The sequence below is a fragment of the Lissotriton helveticus genome, chromosome 7, assembly GCF_964261635.1.
Source record: "Lissotriton helveticus chromosome 7, aLisHel1.1, whole genome shotgun sequence".
In the NCBI taxonomy this organism is placed as follows: domain Eukaryota; kingdom Metazoa; phylum Chordata; class Amphibia; order Caudata; family Salamandridae; genus Lissotriton; species Lissotriton helveticus.
Window position 1 is genome coordinate 1,066,348,704 of NC_136068.1, and position 15,598 is coordinate 1,066,364,301.

The 15,598-nt window shown below is 44.9% G+C and overlaps 1 protein-coding gene across 1 annotated transcript in view; it reads right to left on the bottom strand.

The window, feature by feature from the left end:
* RBFOX3 (RNA binding fox-1 homolog 3) overlaps positions 1-14,593 on the bottom strand; it is a 732,886-nt gene extending 718,293 nt beyond the window's left edge. The window contains exon 1 of the mRNA XM_078653988.1: positions 14,530-14,593. The gene's annotated coding sequence lies outside the window, so the exon portion shown is untranslated. The remainder of the gene's footprint in view (positions 1-14,529) is intronic.
* Positions 14,594-15,598: the final 1,005 nt, after the last annotated feature.

The window sequence follows — 15,598 nt, forward strand, 5'->3', positions numbered from 1 at the left end:
TGCACAAATTACAAATAGTCCCTGAAACCCGAATTTCACACATTATCTTTTGTGTGTCATATAGTTTTATCAGTAAAACTGTATATTTATGCAAATTCAGCGGTCACTTCAATGAAAATGGTGCTGTCTGTAAGCGACAGTGTGTTACCGCCCGATGATTTAGTATTACATTTGCAACAGTGTGCTCCAAAATGCAACACTAGCTACATACTACATCCTTACCACTCTTGCCAAATGGGCGTGGCTCATTTGTGACTCTTTTTCTTTGAGTGATGCTTGGATTTTTTAGAATCCCCGTGAGTTCAGTGATGTTACAGTGATGGCAGGACCCCCAGTACCAAAATTGTTCCAACACCTCTGGGCAACAGGATCCTGGAGGAAAGCTCAAGCAACGCAGATCCCAAAAGCCTAAAAAATCATATATTAAGCACAAACTGTTCTGGATTCTGAAGGAACTGAGTGCTGCGCTGCCGGCTGACACTAAACAAATTTGGTGCAGAACCTCTACCACTTGAGGGCGAGAGCCAAGAAGTTTCTAACCACAGGGACTACAGGCCTGAAAGTAAATGCAAATTCCACCGGTGAGAAAGTTTTTCCAGAAACGGGGAAGTAAAACTTAAGAAGCTGAGCAAAGCCGCACCATTGGTCCAATGAAGATGCAACTATTCCAGGCTCATCGTCTACACAGGCCCTAAGGGGCAGATTTACAAGCCCCTTGCGCCACGTTTACGCCGCTGTTGTGTCACGCAAGGTGGCGTAAACGTGGCGCATCCCTACGAGGCATTTACAACGTAACGCATCTATGGAGATGCGTCACGGTGTAAGGCCCTGCGCCACATGAAACCTGCGTCAGGATTCATGTAGGCGTTCCGGTGCAGGGGGGGGGGGGCGTTCTGTCGCAGGAACGCCCCTGAAAAGTGACTCAGTGAAATCTACAAGATTTCACTGAGTCACTTTCCCAACGCTGATGCGTCAAAACCCTGCGCCTGCTTGAAGCAGGCGTAAGGCTTGACGCACCACGTTAAAGATAGGGCAAGTTGGAAAAGTGCTGGAGTTGCGTGCCGCACGCAACACAACTCCAGCACTGCTCCAACTTTACGCCCAATATGCGACACGCATCTGTTCATTCCTGCGCCATGGTGCGCCGCATTATAAATGCGGCGCATCATGGGTGGCGCAAGGATGAACTTGCGTGCCGTATCTTTCCTGGCGCATCTCTGCCGATTTGCAGAGATGCGTCAGGCAACGTAAATCTGCCTCTTAGTGTTGCTCCTGATAAACTCTAGTCCATGCACTATGTAGAGATAGTGGTCCTCCCGGAGTAAAATTAGCAGACAAACTCTTCTTTGTCCTTATGAAGAAAAAAAAAGGCAGGATAGCCTGCTGTGTATGCACAATCTCTGCAGAACATGTCTGTGCCAAATTTGCCTTGGCAAGCATAATCTGTGAAACAGATTTGCCAAATAAGTGTAAGTGGTTCATCAGGGCTAATATGCCTGAGCATATACAAACTATGTAATTATACTTGTGCAAAATATATCTGTGCAGGCAAATCTGTGCGACATCATGCCTGTGGATGAATATGAAAACAACCTCATAGAAATATGAATGGTTTCTGCCCCCACACACATCTATCCTCAGCTACAATTTGTGACTACTGATGCCTAGGTCTCCATCCCCCCCACACGTCGCCGCGTCCTGTGATTCATGATGCCAGGGCATCTGCACTCAGGCCCCTAGGCATGCTGGGACATCTATCAGAGCACATGAGCTTTCTGCCTTTGGTTATAAGGAATGGCAGTCACCAGATCACTAAATGAGGAGTGGAGTGTCTAGGGGGTAATTTTCCTTGCTTGCATGAAGGACAAAGGCACCCTCACCATTCCACTACACGTGCCCATTTCTCATCCCAGCCTGCAATTCAGCTGAGCTGCTCTTAGAGTGAATCCGCATCTCACTCCGTGCCTGCAGTGTCGCTGCTCCATGGTGCCACTGGGGCTTGCCATTGGTTGCCCCGGTTCTTTCTCTTTCCTTTCTGATTTCTGGTAAGCTTTATCTCTCTCTGAAAAAAGAAGGCAGAGATAGACATTCTGCAAACAATTTCCAAAATTTCAAAAATATGTGGAAAATCTGTCCAATATCCAAAATATGCAGAGAACTAAGATATCTGTGAGCAGCTAAATATCGGCGTTTTCTGCAGATAAGTATGTTCATCAGATGTAGACTGTCCCTGCTCATGGGCCACACCAAACCTGCTGAGGTAGAATCTGCTGGAGCCCTCCATCACTCCCCTGATAAAGTCCCCTCTCTAACCCGCCTGTTTCCTGTACTTGGGCAGTCATACTAACAAATGCTCTCTCTGGCGCCTCCCTCTCCCTCCTACACAGGGGTGTAGCCACCATTGATGCAGCAGGTACAGTGCTACCAGGGCCCAGTGGCCTGGGGGGGAGGGGCATGAACCCTGATCATGGCTGTATTTAACTAATGGTGATTCTCGTTGCTTGCACTAGAGCCCATGGCATCCTTGCCTCGCTGATGCTCCCACATACACCTTTGCAGACTATCTCATCTACAGATTCCTACATATACCACAGTCAAATTTAATATTTAATACAGGCAGGGTAAATTACTATTCGAGCTCCCCAAAGCATCATTAACTGGAGCGAATAATCACACAGCTAGGAAAAAGCAACAATGCTGAAATGGAAACTGAAAGGTGCAATGCCGGTCCACCACTGGCCAATAACTGCCCACTTTGCTATTTAGTACTCAACCAAAGATGTCTCTGTTGGCACGTGCCCCTTTGGGCACCAGTTCTGTTTGACACTTCCCCAAGGACAGCATACAACTTTACAGAGCTGGTGTTCAATTCGGAGTCCCAGGAGATTCTCCTGGTCCTGTCCCTCTGCACCAACCTATAACTGTCAGCAGTATAAAGATACGCACACCTTGCTGTTAAAAACACAAATTAATAACACCGACTAGGAACATTGAAGTTACTGACTAAGATACTGGCTCATTTCAAGAGCAGATGAACTGAAGTTTCAGACTGGGAAGAGCAGAGCAGAGAAATAATGCAAAGTAAGTCTTTGCAAGAAGCCGTCTAGCTCAACTCACTCTGCCACTCAGTGACTGACTCCTATCCAATAACACTGAATGCAGAAGAGCATGTGTGCTGCTGAGGGTCTGTCGAAGTCAACACCATCACCTCGGCCTGCCCCCACCCCCTGAGAATGCGGAAAAAGATATTTGAGTGGCTACCTAAAAAAACACCAGAAGAACAGTCACCCAGGCTCTCATCACCAACAAACTAGAATATGGGTTGTTGTCTGAAACATAGCAGCCGGACGGGTTGTTTACCTTGAATCTCCCATGACAGTCACCTTACCTAAGGGAATTACACTGGCTCCTTAGACGTTAACGTGCACAATTCAAGCCCCTCACCCATGCATACAAAGCACACACAACACAGGCCTGCCTACCTGAACAGCCGAGTGTGGTTCCACCTACCCGTTAGGTTGGTTGGACACCTACCACAAATGCGCAAAAGCAGGTCAGAATGTCATGCCTTCTCACACATTGCTCCCAAAGCCTGGATCAACCTTCTACTCCACATTGGGGCCTCCTCTCCACTCCCTGAATTCTGAAAGAAGCTGAAGACCTGGCTCTTCAAGTAGAAACCTCGAGGCAACCTCCACAGAGCTGCAAAGTGCCAAGATACTCGCCCAGTTAAGTAAGGCGATGACATCAGGAAGGCATACGTTTGCAAAGTGACGTCACTTGCTGGCACCATGCAGCAATCGCATGCGTAGAAACAGCAGCTATCTTGCCAAACTAAGAACTCCTCCCCCTCTGGCTGCCTATTCAACCCACCCATATCTCATCAGGCTGAAAGCTGCTCCCAGAGCATGTGTGTGGGGTTCTGGAATAGGCGGACACCTGAGTTTTGTGCCTGCCTTGTATGCAGGAGTGTGTGTCTGTGCGGTAGTGGAACAGGTCCTCGGTATTTTCTTTTGATGAGAGATAACTGTTTAAAAATTCAACCAAGAATGCTCTTCTTCCGGTGGGCTGAAGTGCAAACTCAAAGAAGGAATAATAGGTAATCTTGCAAAGAATAAAGTAAGTGACTCATCCTGACACTGGATAGAGCTTTGTGGAAGTCACTGACTCCTGCTAATCCAAGCATGTGGCTATCTCGAGCCCTACATATGGAGCTCTCTGATCAATTGTACATTCTGCCTGTTGTACATGGGCATGTATGTTTATGCATTCTGAACACCGGCCAAGGCCCCCTTAAATGCACATTTTCACCATTCAAGGCAAACGTTAATGGCTGCAAACATAATATGCTCCTTCATAGACATGGCCTTGGAAATGTACAGACTTGTATCCCTGAACATAAAGAGCTATGTGATCTATATGAAAAAATGAGAGGTGGCGGCTATGACATTCTCCTCTTTTGGAATGCAGGATCCCTTCCTATTAAAATGCTTGCCCCTGAGGCAGGTACGCGATGCAGACCTTGAGTTGCAATGATTATGAGCCACAATCTATTTTCTTTACCTTTGTAGGCCACCTGGATAATGCAGGTTATCTGATTGGTAAAGAACTATTGTATGCTTTCTAAGAACTTACAGTGATCTTACAACCCACCCACTGCTTACCATTGGTTGGCTTTATTGTCACTTCCATTTGCTTGCTTTTGATGCCATGACTTTCCTTTTCCATCTTGTCCCATCTTATGTTTGTTTATTCCCAGGAACACTGCCTCTATACCATCCTTTGGCTTGTTTGACTTGCATCCTTCCACTGCCTCCATGTAGGGAATTACATTTTTATTTTTTGTTCAGCGTTCCATGAGAGTGCATGTGTTTTTCATCTTTCTCCTTCATATGTTCCTCTCCCCTACCAAATATCTGCCTGTGCTCCGTGTCGCTGTCTCCCTCATGTTGCAAACTCTCTTACGTGTGCTGCGCTCCCTCACCCCCTCCACTGCCGTAAGAATTGCTCTCATGTGTTTCTCCTTCACCCCCTGTGCAGCTCTACCTTGTATGCTGCTTTTATCACTCCTTCCACCCACTCCCTTTTGCTTCTCTCCCCTTGCTCCTCTGTTGGCCCAGACCTCCACTGTCTAATTTTTAAAAAAGTTTTGAGGGGATCAGGGAGGAGGGCACAGAACAGGCAGCAAACTCCTCTACCTTAAAAAAAACACGTTCACACTATATATATATATATATATATATATATATATATACATATATATATATATATATATATATATATATATATATATATATATATATATATTTTTTTTTTAGTTTAATTTAGTGATCTATCTTGGCTGGGTAATTTTTTATAAAAATGGCACCTGCGCCCTCTTGTAGGTGTGAGCATGCTTAACACATGCTTGCAGACATGTCATAATACATGCGAATGCCTATAAAATTATGCAGCCGCTGCCTTTATTTGTGTTGTTTTAATTTCTCTTGGACTTACTGAGGCACATTTTGTCAATGATGTACAGCATCACTAAAAGGCATTGGCAAAGCCAATAGGTCCCAAACGCAAGACCGATTGGCTTTGCCAGTGCTTATTTCTACAGTCACTCAAGCTCTGTAGAACTAGTGAAATCTCCTCAACCATCAAAGTATTTAGTATACCGTGATTGTTCTGCATGTGTGATATCACGTGACAAAACATATTGTATCCACTAAATTAACCTAAGCACTCGTTAAGTAGATCACAAGTTGAGAAGTTGCTTACTTCCCTTCGTAATGTAGTGGTAGGTGACCTAATGGATGTAATATTTTTGTAGGTCAATATTATAAACCGCAATTGTGTCATACACAGCGGCGATCCATGCAGGGAAATGCGGCGGGCGGGACGGGAGGGGGTAACTCGACAGAGACAGAATAGGGAAAATGTATTAAATAAATAAATCCTATTGTGTCGTCTGTCAACACCCCCCACCCCCACCCCACTGCACTTACCGGCATGGGCCGCTGCTGGTTATACAGCCATTTGTGCTGAGCCTATATATGAACCACAGATCTCTGTTTATTTATGGAACACTCTAGAACAGCATTTCCCAAACTGTGGGTCATTGTGAGTTGACTTTTGTGGGTCAGGAAAGTCCAAGCAATAAATAAAGATGCCAGTGCTTCAAAGACAGGGGTCAAATGTAGGTCTAAGCCTTCTGATAAATTGCTGCTTATTGTTTCAAAATGGGGCTTGGTGTCTACTTTTCTTTCTCTGGCTGTAAAGTGAGAGGTGTTTTTAAAGTGAATTATGTGACAATCTTGCTGTAGTGCAGGGAGTGTGAAAGCAAAGGCTGTAAGGTGTTGTGTATTTTGCAACACACAACAAAACATAAATACCTGTAAATGAACTGAACTGTATGCATTTGGCAGTTAGGAATGTAAAAAAAAAGCTGATTTGTTTTGTTATTCTGAAGTGTACTGCAAAAAGAGATTTTAAGGCATGTTACTTGGTGATTCAAAAATGATATGATAAATATTCACAGAAACCCAATGTTCACACATTTTCATTTATGTGCTACATAGGTTGACCAGTAAAGGTGGATGGCTGAGCAAATCTAGTTGCCATTTCAATGGAAAATATGCTGCCTGAAAATGACAATGTGCCACCGCACAATGCTTTAGTTACATTAAATAATCACCCCCCTCGTGTCCATTAAAGGTAGGTGGGTCGCAAATGTTAGTCATTTTAAAAATTGGGTCTCTGGATCGGTGAGTTGCATTGGAATCAAGTCCCACTCCCCCACACTAAATATGGAATGAAGAAGATAAAGCACCTATTGATTGGTTGACAACGGGATAATTTGTTATTCATTGGAAAAGACCCAGAACTCAACTGAGCTACATTTCCAAGGTTCTGTCGAGGTTCAGATTGGCTTGCACACTCCCTGGCATGTCCACGGCAAATCCATCATCCCTGAAGGACAGTATGTTTTACTGCACTCACCCCAACATATCCAACCCAAGCAGACCTCTCTACACAGACTTACCTACTTACCACTTCCATATCAGGCACCAACAGCAGAGCACCACCCACCAGACCAGAAGATAGCAATCGTCATATAGAGAAGATGATAAAGCACCTAATTGTTAGAAGTGGACAATAATGACAATATGGATGCTGCTCAGTTAATGGTAAAGGGTTACCATTTAAAACCCTTCGTTTAAAATTCTATCAACCTTCTAGGTCAAGCAGGAAACCATCTTAAGGGGAGAAGGAATATTGAAGAATATTTTGACTTTGTGAGAGACAAAGGACTTATGCAGGATGTAGTGCTTGGGGACACGTGTTCAGGAACCTCAGCAAATGAAATATCTCAACAAGTATACAAAAGAATTAAACCAAATATTTTGAAACTTGATGAAAAAAAGAGAATAGGTGGAGTGCAGACATCAGAACAAATATGTTATCACTCAGTGGACAAGTAAGTATGCAGTCTGACATCAATAAAACAAACATCACCTTGCAGCATAGGCAAGCGAAGCAAACATACCTAAGACTATAGTGGACGTCTGAAGAAATGTGACGCAGTAAAGGAAGGAGTATGAATTGGCATACATTAGTAGAATGCACAGAAATCAAAGACGTGTGTGTATGGTGTACTGCAGAGAATAAAGAATGAGCCCGCACTTGAAGCTTAAGAAAAATCATCAGAGCAGTATTTTAAATTACTGATTTAAAAAGGAACTCCAAATTTGAAAAGTTATGAAGCACAGGCAGTGGCGCCTCCTCCGCTAAGGTGGAGGAGCGTCGCCCCACTACGTACAAAAAGAAAAAGAAAATGATATTAATACACCATTAAAATGTTACGTTATTATCCATTTCTTCTTGGAACCAGCCAGTTTGGGGCAGGGCTGGGCTTGCCCGGGAGAGGGAGGAGGAGCAGTTCCTGCAGCACTTAAGTGATCATGACGGTTTGGACGGCGTTCATGGGCTGGCCAAACCGTCATGAACACTTCGCATGTTCTCCATCCAGGCTGCATTACAGCCTGGGTGGGGAACATGCCCAACCTCCTAGGCGCCATCCGAGCGCTGTACCACGGCGCTCAGACCAATTACAATGCTGCCTTAGCAGCGCTGTGATTGGTCGGGGGATTCTGGAAGGCTGGGTGCTTCCTGTTCCTGCATCAGAGAGGAGGAGGAGTGGCGGCATTGGCGATCAGCAATGATAAGGTAAGCCTTTTTTTTAAACCTCGCCCGCCCCGCCACCATTCCTAACCAGTGGACACTGAGCGTAGGGACTAAATATCGACCTAAAATCATACAATTTAGAATTGGATAGAATAAATAGTTGAGTTAGCTACACTGGGAAGAATTGCTATGGGCACTAGAGGACAGCAAGTTCCAGAAAATGTGAAACTCAAGGAAATGTAAGATGTCTAAAAGTGATTACTGACAATTACTTGTATAGAGAGCAGACTTTAATTTGTAAGCACTGCATTTTCCAGATCCTTAATATAAGTACTTGCTGCCTTGCTTAATTTGTAAAAGAATAAGTGCTGAGACACAAGGTTTTGTTCAGAAGCTCACAGCTGGCATTAGCCATGGTTGGGTGTCCAATACCATGCCTACATAATCTTAATTCCACCTCATGCCTCTTTAATCTTTAACCAGACCCTCCCTGCCCCATTATCACACTTGCAGGATCCTGCGTTCTCCCTTTCCGTTGTTCTCCCCCTCCTTTCCATCATGTGTTTTTCCTCTCTCCCTGGGTCAAAGTAAGGAGCACACATCAGCGCTGGCGCGCACCAGCTCAAAATACAAACTGCTGGCTACACAGTATGGTTATTACTTGGTAAAATAAGAACATTTCCTGAAAAAAATGCAAAACTATTATTAAAAAATGAATACAAATGAAAGCCTAAAACATAAAATATAAAAGAGTGTGTACAGTGCAGGGATTTGCAATGCAGCTGGGAACTATCTGCTCTTAATATGTGTAAAGCTTTTTATGTATGCTAAGTTTTGCAAAGTTTTTGATCCGCGCAATTCACAAATTTTGCTGAGTTTCACCATTTAAGTTGCCTTCGTCCATGTTAAGGATTCTGTGTGATGCAAAATAACTATCACTGTACAAGGAGGTAATTTTCACTTTCAGGGAACTCAGCCAGGCTGGAAAATGTATGCAGACTTTTTTCTCTGCATGTATATCTTTTGCAACGTTTTTCAGTGCACAGATTTTGTGACGCCTGTTATCACAAACACTACATTAAAAAAAGCATTACAATGTTTTGCATAGAATTTTGCAAAGATTGAAAAGGTTTCGAGAAAAAAGCTTCCCAACTTCACACACCTCCACAATCTACTGAAGCACGAGGACCTTCCCCCTGCATTTAGCCAAGATCACACATGCATCAAGTGCATCAAACTTCTTCAGCAGTCAACAGACTCAGACATAGGGATACCCCGAGCTTTAAATGGGCAGGTACTAAGTACCTGCACTTCCTTAGTTAGTTTCAAAGGTCGTGTACCACCACCATGGTCGGGCTGGGATACAAAATTAGTCCGGGCATCAAACAAAAAGTGGCGAATAAAATAGCTAAAAACTGTCCTACGTTTACCAATCAGGGCAGTTTTGAAATTTTAGAGATGCTTTATAGGTGTTTGGCAAGGGATGGGAGGCTGCTTGCAGTTGCACTTGCTACAGGCAAGGTTTTTATGAATATCAAGGAAATCAACAGTAAAATCCTGCATTTCAGGACAACTAAGAGACAGACAGTCAAAAAAACAGCCCACACACTGACATGTCAGACCAGCCCTTCTGGCACTGCCAAGGATGCCCGACAGGCCAGTTTGACCCTGACAACAAAGTCTCTGCACTGGTGCAATACCTTTAATGGGAAAATGCAGACACTTCTCAGTAACTAACAGGTACTTTGGGGGTACTGAGGGGCATATTACCAAGCAATAGCGATAATTATCGCTATTGCTTGGTTAGAGACAAAAATGTATCGCTGACCTGTGGCGATTTTTATCGCAGATAAACCTTGGTATTACCAAGGTTTATCGCAAATGCGATAAAAATCGGCCGCAATGCATGAATATCGCTGAAAAGTCAGCGATATTCAGGCATTACCGAGCTAAATGCTCTTAGCCATGTTATCCACCTCCCATTGGATAACATGGCTAAGAACTGCTCAGGGCAGGTGTTAGCTTTTGGAGATATTCGCGCTTAGCGCGAATATCTCCAAAAGTTGGTAATAGGAGATAGCGATGTTAGCGACTGTTTCCAGTCGCTAACATCTTGGCACGCCCACTTTGCATGTCATTAGGGATACATCTCTCTGACATGCAAAGTGGGGCCCAAGATGGTCGCTATCTCCTACTAGCTGTCGCTAACTGGTGTTAGCGACAGCTAGGTAATAGGGAGATAATTTTATCTCTTTTAAAGCCAAAAAAACGGAGATAAACCCCCTTGATAATATGCCCCTGAGTTCCTTCACTTCAATGTTTCCATTTCAAGGACTGTCAGAGTTATATACAATCAGAGGTGGGCGAGCCACTGAAAGCTCGAGCCAGGCTCGAGTCTCAAGTCTGGCTCTCGCTCAGCCTGAGGTCCTATTGGAACCTCGAGCCCATAACGAGCCAAGATTTCATGTGGCTTCTGTCTGCCTCCCTCCCCGTACCGTGGATGTGTTGTTGGGGCCGGAGCTGCTGACTTTGGACCTGGGGAACCGGGGTCGAGTCTCGGCATCGGCTCAACATCCTGTGATTCCGAGCAAACCAATTAATTTTGACGTCCCTATAAAGAAACACTGTTTGAATGGCGACTTTGCGTAATATAAAGGGTGCTTAAAGCGCTCATAAACCTTTGCATCGAGTGTGTGCTACATAAGAACTGCCGAAAGGTTCACAAAGAGGTCAAATCTAAGCCTTATTGTAAGTAATGTTACTCTGTAATAATCTGGGCCACCTACAGGGTCTACATGGCAATTGTCTTGCCTCTTAGTTCACGAAAGGTTCATGTTAAAAATTATCACTTTTAATAAAGAACTTCTCACTGCAGTACTATAATGTGACTTATTAATGTCAAACCTTCCCCAAGCTAACAAAATATATATTTTTTTTAATATTTTAGAGACTTTATCATACTTTTCGTGATGTTTGGTGTATGATTTACATAGCAAATATTTCCATGGCTCGGCTCGCGCACAGGCTGTAAGATTCGAGCCAGACTCTCGGTCTCCATCATGTGTTGGCTCGCCCACCCCTCCGTGCACTCCGCTGAAAGGTCTCCTCGCATCCAAAGAGTCTCACTTAGCAGTGCGCGGTCCTTAGAGAGGGCGGCACTGCAGGCGCCCCTTTCCCCTCCACGCGGATGGACTGGAAGCAGAAGGCTGAGCCCTGATCCCCTTCCAAGTACACCTCGTGTCTTCTCGGCTCGGATGAGATGTCGGCTCCCAGAGGGTCCCGGGGAGCTGCAGACAGGAGCTGGGGTCGCAGCACTGGAGCCTGCTGTAACGCACCCTGCTCCGTATTAGCTCCCGTCCGTCAGGGTGAAGTGTTCTCCGAGACGCTCCCAGGGAGTCGTTGCAGAGATTAGAGCCCGGCCTTCCTTCCCTTTTCTTTTTAATTGTAGGCTCGGAGGGCCCGCACAAGGCCCGAGTCTGTAGCTTCTGTTCATGAGAGCTGAGGATCGATACCGGGAGGATGCGAGGAGACAGGGACTGGCTTCCCATCTGCCCCTTTACACAGCTTCAGTTTCCAGTGTTTTTTTTTTGTGATGAAACACCCCTTTCCAAACTCTCATCGTTTACAGATGAAGATCAGACACAGCGATTTATGGGGATTTGCTCAGGATCTCTGAATTTGGTCATGTGATGATGCTGGTAATTGAATTCAGGGTAACTCGTTCCACGCTCAATAATGCAACCACAATTGTATATATGTTTGTGTCTACGTGATAAGAAAAGAGAAAAAAATGAATGTAAAAAAACGTAACCACTACACCAAATGTCCACTGACAGACCACGTCCCGCCTGCTTCCTCACAGTGACCGTTTCTTCACCAGTCAGCCACATATTTGCTGTTTGACCTGATCGCCGCCACTAAACTGGATCTTCATATTTAGACTAGGTGTTAACCCCTTCACGGTTAGACTACATTCCAACCACTAGACTGGATCTTCTCTGTTATTCCATGTCTTCGCCGTTATGCCACATTTCCTTCCTAGCCCATCTTCCCAGTACTAGCAGGGATCTGCGCCATTAGATCACATCTTCACCTTTTTATTGTATCTTCACAGTTATACTGTATTGTACTGTCACATTTGTATAGCACTTCACACCGCAGAGGTGGCTGCGAAGCGCTCTGGTTGCATGGGCGTAGATGAAATATCCTGCTGGAAGGGTGTTGGATGTAGTAGGTGAGAGATGTAATTTGAGGTGCATGAGTGTCAGAGACATGTTCCAAACATGGTGCAGCATGCTTTGCAGCTCTTCAGTGCATGTTGAGGCAGACAGTGTGAGGAGAGATGCAGCAACACATACCAACTTATAACCATAGTTTAGCCTTGTTGTTAGAAGGTTGAGATGAGTCAAGTTTTTAAAGGATTCTGGAACTGGAGTTGGGAATCAATACTCCTAGTTCAGGATGGTCGCAAGGTCCAAAGTTTGCTGACTGTGAATGGACATAGAAGGAAGCGCCCCCAGATTGAGTGCTCTTGAATGAAAGCAGACTGAGCAGTGGAGAAAGTCCTGAGCACAAAGGTCTGATGTCACGACACGTGCCATTTTTGTTGATGAAAGAGTGGATCAGTGCAAGTGATTGCTAGGTGAGTCAAACACTTGTTATGAATGTAAATCATCTGCATACTGGGAGCCAATGAAGCGAAATTAAAGTATGCATATTATGGGTCCTCAGTGAAAGGTTAAGCAGTAGTGGCCATATTTTGGATTCTTTGTATATTACTGAGAATTAGTAGGAGAGCTCCAATATGTCACGCACAGGCGTGGACCAGGGCCTTCTGTGGAGTTCCCAGGTATGGGAAGATTAGACAGAGGTATCTCACCATGTGGAAGAAATGTTTGACCAGTGAATGTACTTGCGGCATGAAGGATAGATTGAAGTCCATTATCATCTCAAAGTTTTTATCTTGGCCTGAGTGTGGTGGAGGGAGATCCAGGTCCCTGGGGCATATGTGCAGATCTCTATTTTTGATGTGGTTGGTAAACATGAAATGGCCAACTGCTTGCACATTTTTCACCAACTTGAAAGAGTGAAATTCAGATGACCGTCCATGCTTTATCGTGATCTGCATGTCATCTGCTTTGTTGCAGCCGCTAAAGTTAAAGATGAGATGATGTCAGGTAGAGGGTTAAGTTAGATGTTGAGCAGAAGGGGACAATCTCCACCATTAGACTACATCTTTGCTGTTATGATAATAATAATAATAATAATAATAATAATCCACATTTGTAAAGCGCACAATCACCCCTTAGGGTCTCTAGGCGCTGGGGGCCGTCAGGAAGATTAAGCAAGCTATTGCCCAGAGTCACATGGTGCTGAACTAATCTGCCGCCAGTGCCAGGGATTGAACCATGATCCCCAGCTTCCGGAGTCAGTTGCCCTGGCCGCGGCGCCACACATCTATATCTACAACCCAGCTATCCACCACTAAACAAGATCTCACCATTGGAGCACATCTTTACCCTTAAACTGTATCTTCTCAGTTCTTCACTAGTAGACAACATCTCAGTTAGACCATATCTTTGCCATCATCCACATCTTCCCTCTTAGACCATGTCAGCATGTCACGAAGTGACAGGATACAGCGAGACAGTAAAGCAGAGGGAAGAGGAGGCCTACGCTCTTCCCCCTCATGTTTCTCCTCTCCTCTGTTTTGAGTCTCCTCCCCATACCACCTACCTCAACACCAGCTATTGCCTGGAAGAAGATGGCCCCCTTAAGGAAGACGACTTCCCAGGATCCGGATGTGTTCACGTCTTTGCATCACAAACATGAATCACAGCGGATTCCGAGAGCGCGGACCTTTTGAAACCTCGGGTCTCTGAGAAAGACGTCAGCACCACCCCGAGCAACATGGAAGAAACGAGATTAGAGAACCAACAGAGGTGGATTCCCAAGAAGAGGAGCTTGGCCAAGGAGCGCGAACCACGAGAGTCTGACCTGGTGCAAACAGCGTTCTACATTACGGAGCCACTAGTGGAGACGAGAGAGGACCGAGGAAGAGAGTAACACCGTGAACTGACCCACCACGCACCCAGAGGAACATGACTCTCTCAGGTGCATGGATGCCTTGGGGGCTTCCTGGGTAGAAAAACATCAGACGATAGAGAAGCCTGATACTGAGGGGAGAAAAAGGGGGGTGGGGGGGGTTTGCGCAGGCACCTCTACTTTAGTTTTTTGGGGGGTTAAAAGCCTCTCGTTGTGACGTATGCCTGCTGAAGGTTCGGTGATATCAGTTATCTCCTCCCTCACTCTCATTCCTTAAAGAGTAATAATAAGAAAATAAAGGACAAAGAGACTTACCTGGGCCTTTCTTCTTCCCCGAGGGACGATTGTGGCCAGAAGGAACCAGGAGGAGGCTATCCAGAAGACCCTAAGAGAAAGAAAAGACATTGACTCAAACTGTAACACCCGTCAAAAGAAATAAAGCGAACCTAGAAATCAACAGTCTCACGGCATTTTCACTTTGCCATTTCCATAAAGTGTCACACAGCACCACTAGTTCATATCTCCACTATTAGATCCCATCTTCACCATTTTATTATATTTTCACAGGTCTATAACAGCTACACCATTAGACCACATCTTCACCACTTTATCTTCACGATTAAAAAACGTCTTCACCCCTAGACCAAATGTCAACCTCTATTTATTTATTTATTTATTTATTAAGAAGCTTGTAGAGCGCACGGCTACCTCCAGCGGAGGTGTCCCGGCGCTAGGATCACTGGAATATCACCGAAGAGGGATGCCTAGTTCAAATCCAACAGAGAGGAGAAATCAAGAGATAAAGAAGCTTTAATTAACATTTGGTAAATAGCCAGGTTTTTAGTTTGCGTCGGAATATTGGCTCAGATTCAGTGAACCTAAGATCAAGAGGTAGGCTGTTCCAGAGCTTGGCAACCGTGACGGTAAAAGTTCTACCGCCACTTCGGGTGAGTCGGAATCTGGGGATGTTCAGTAGACGAAGACTGTTAGATCTCAAATGTCTTACCGAAGAAGATATCATGAGTCGTTTGCTCAGATAGGCCGGGCCAATTCCATGAATAGCCCTAAAAGCAAGGATCAGTGTTTTAAACTCAATGCGTCGGGCTATGGGAAGCCAGTGTAACTCATCCCGATATGCTCTAACCGAATTACGAGCAGGGATGTTTCCAATAAGCCTTGCTGCGGCGTTCTGAATGATTTGTAAACGGTCAATAAGATATTGGGGAGCACCAGCATATAAACTATTTGCATAGTCAAGATGTGCTATAACAAGTGCCTGGACAACCGTTTTGCGGGATGTTTGGGGGAGGAAGGGAAAAATCTTCCTAATCATACGCAGCTTATTGAAACAGGCCCCTGCCACTTTGTTGACCTGGGTCTTACA